The sequence below is a fragment of the Silurus aristotelis genome (genome assembly GCF_946808225.1).
Source record: "Silurus aristotelis genome assembly, chromosome: 4".
Classification (NCBI taxonomy): Eukaryota; Metazoa; Chordata; class Actinopteri; order Siluriformes; family Siluridae; genus Silurus; species Silurus aristotelis.
Window position 1 is genome coordinate 35,266,295 of NC_139577.1, and position 2,500 is coordinate 35,268,794.

General features: G+C 42.6%; 1 protein-coding gene across 7 annotated transcripts in view; it reads right to left on the reverse strand.

Annotated features, from left to right (window-relative positions):
• uso1 (USO1 vesicle transport factor) overlaps positions 1-2,500 on the reverse strand; it is a 73,887-nt gene that overhangs the window by 64,078 nt on the left and 7,309 nt on the right. The window lies entirely within an intron of this gene.

Genomic DNA, 2,500 nt, shown 5'->3' on the forward strand with positions numbered 1-2,500 from the left:
CTTAGCTGCAAAATAGTCTTAGAATATCAAGAATGCATAAAACTAAGATCAGCGTCCTCCACATCAGCAAGTCGAGTCAGATGTCACTTGTGTGTTTGCTAGCAGGACTGCCTACAACAAGACAAGCAAACGGTGGATCGAGAATATAAACCATCACTATCCATCTAGTCAAAGACATGGTCCCGCTGAAGAAAGACTGCTTTAGGAGGATGACCAAGACACTGGATCCCAGATACGTTATACAGAATCAAAAATACTTCAGTCAAACAGCAATCCCAACTTGTACCAAAAGCACAGAGCCAAGCAAGAAGTAGACCTGGTGACCATCCCTCACTTCTCAGCAGATACGAGCCTGACGGTACAGTTTATAAGTGAAGATTGGATGTTGCAAATTCATTGTTATTATATTAAATTGTATTAAACAGAGGAGGGACATGAATTATATTGGTAGAAGAATGCTGAGGATGGAGCCACCAGGTAGGAGGAAAAGAGGAAGACCAAGGAGGAGGTTCATGTATGTGGTGAGGGAAGACATGCAGGTAGTCGGTGTGAAAGAGGCAGATGTAGAGGACAGAGTGGTATGGAGACGGATGATCCGCTGTGGCGACCCCTAATGGGAGCAGCCGAAAGAAGAAGAAGATATCAAATTATATTAACATGTATAATTAATTATTTCTGTTTTATGTCTATAATCATCATCATCATCATCATCATCATAAATGCATGACTTGTCCTACGAGATTATTTTTCATCTTGCTTCATGTGCTTCAGAGGGAGGTGGGAAAGATAGATACAACGCGCAGTATTGTGTCGGCCTTCTTATACTCTTGGACGAAAAGGAGGAACCTGGCTCTTGCTCAGGATGTACTGTGTCTTACAAAGCATGTGGGGATCCCGTCACATGATGATACAAACTGTACTTTACTCTCTAAAGTCCAAAAGTCCTTTACCTAAAGTCCCCAGCAAAACAAAACTGCCGGTCATCCCAGGTGATTTATCTCCAGGTCAAGATCTCCGCATAACTCTCTGCTCTCCCCTTCAGCCACTGCTCGTAACCTTGGGGTAATGGGCAACGAACTGTCCTTCTTCCCACATGTCACTAATGGGGCTCGTTCTTGTAGATTTCTTCTTCACAACATTTGAAGGATTCAACCATTTCTGTCCACACAGGCTGCCCAGGTGCTTCAGTCTCTTGTGATTTCGAGAATCGACTACTGCAACTCTCTGCTTCATCCACTGCAAATGATCCAAAACGCAGCTGCACGTCTTGTGTTCAATCTGCTCAAGTTCTCCCACACCACCCCACTGCTGCTCCTTCACTGGCTTCCAGTAGCTGCACGAATCAGATTCAAAACACTGATGATGCCTACAAGGCCAAAACTGGACCAGCACCATCTTACCTCAGTGACCTCATCACATCTCACACTGCACCACGCTGTCTGAGATCCTCCAGCACTGCTCCACTGGTACCACCTTCTCTCAGAATGAGAGGTAAGTATACTTCAAGGCTCTTCTCTGTTCTGGCACCGAGGTGGTGGAATGAACTTCCCCTAGATGTCTGAACAGTGGAGTCCCTGACTATCTTCATCAACGGGTAAAGACCTTTATCTTCATGAAACACTTAAATTAGTACAAGTTTGTTTTGTAAAAACAACAGTACTCAATCTCTTCAACACATCCTTTCTTGCTGAGGAAGAGAATGATACTCAGCTGACCATACATTTTACACATAATACAGAGCTGCCAGGTCAGCATCTCCTGCAGTGGACACAGTCTCAGAGGAGGAAAGCATCAAAATGGAGCTGAGAGCCTACTTACAGACCACAGATGTCAACAGTGATGCAGACTCTTTGGACTGGCGGAGATGCCACCAGACAAATTTCTCCTGCATTGCAAAGCTAGCTTAGCAGTATTTCTGTATCCCTGACACCAAAGCTCCATCTGAGAGAGCGTTCAGCACTGGTGGCAGCATGGGAAATGAAATGCCTTATTTCTGTAACTCGTCTATAAAAGGTTAAAACGTGTAAATATTGTTTCTATGCTACAGAATAATCCTGCAACACAAGCTGCACTGATATTTTCACTACCAGGTTACTGTTTACTGCACCTGGTTTTTCAACAATACCATCACTAATACAAGCTGCAAACTTTTGATTTACTATTTATTTGTTGGAATGTGTGTGTGTACCTCAAAACCCATATTACCGCAAGTCACCTTCATGAAGGTCCAGTTGGTAAAGAGTCTTCACCAAGACTTACCTGAATACTGTGCAGTTTACCTGAGCGTGAACTTGAAGGAATATTATTATGAATAATAAGCAAGTTGCACACTATTTATTTGTTTAAGTATATATTTGCAGGCTGTTCAGTTGTTAAAGAAGTCTAAACGTTGCAGTTATAGTAGAAGGGGATTGTTTACATTGTGTAGTTGTTTGTGAAATTTGCACAGTAAAAATGTTCTGTATTTTGATTGTAAATGTCATGCATTCAGATTCCTTCA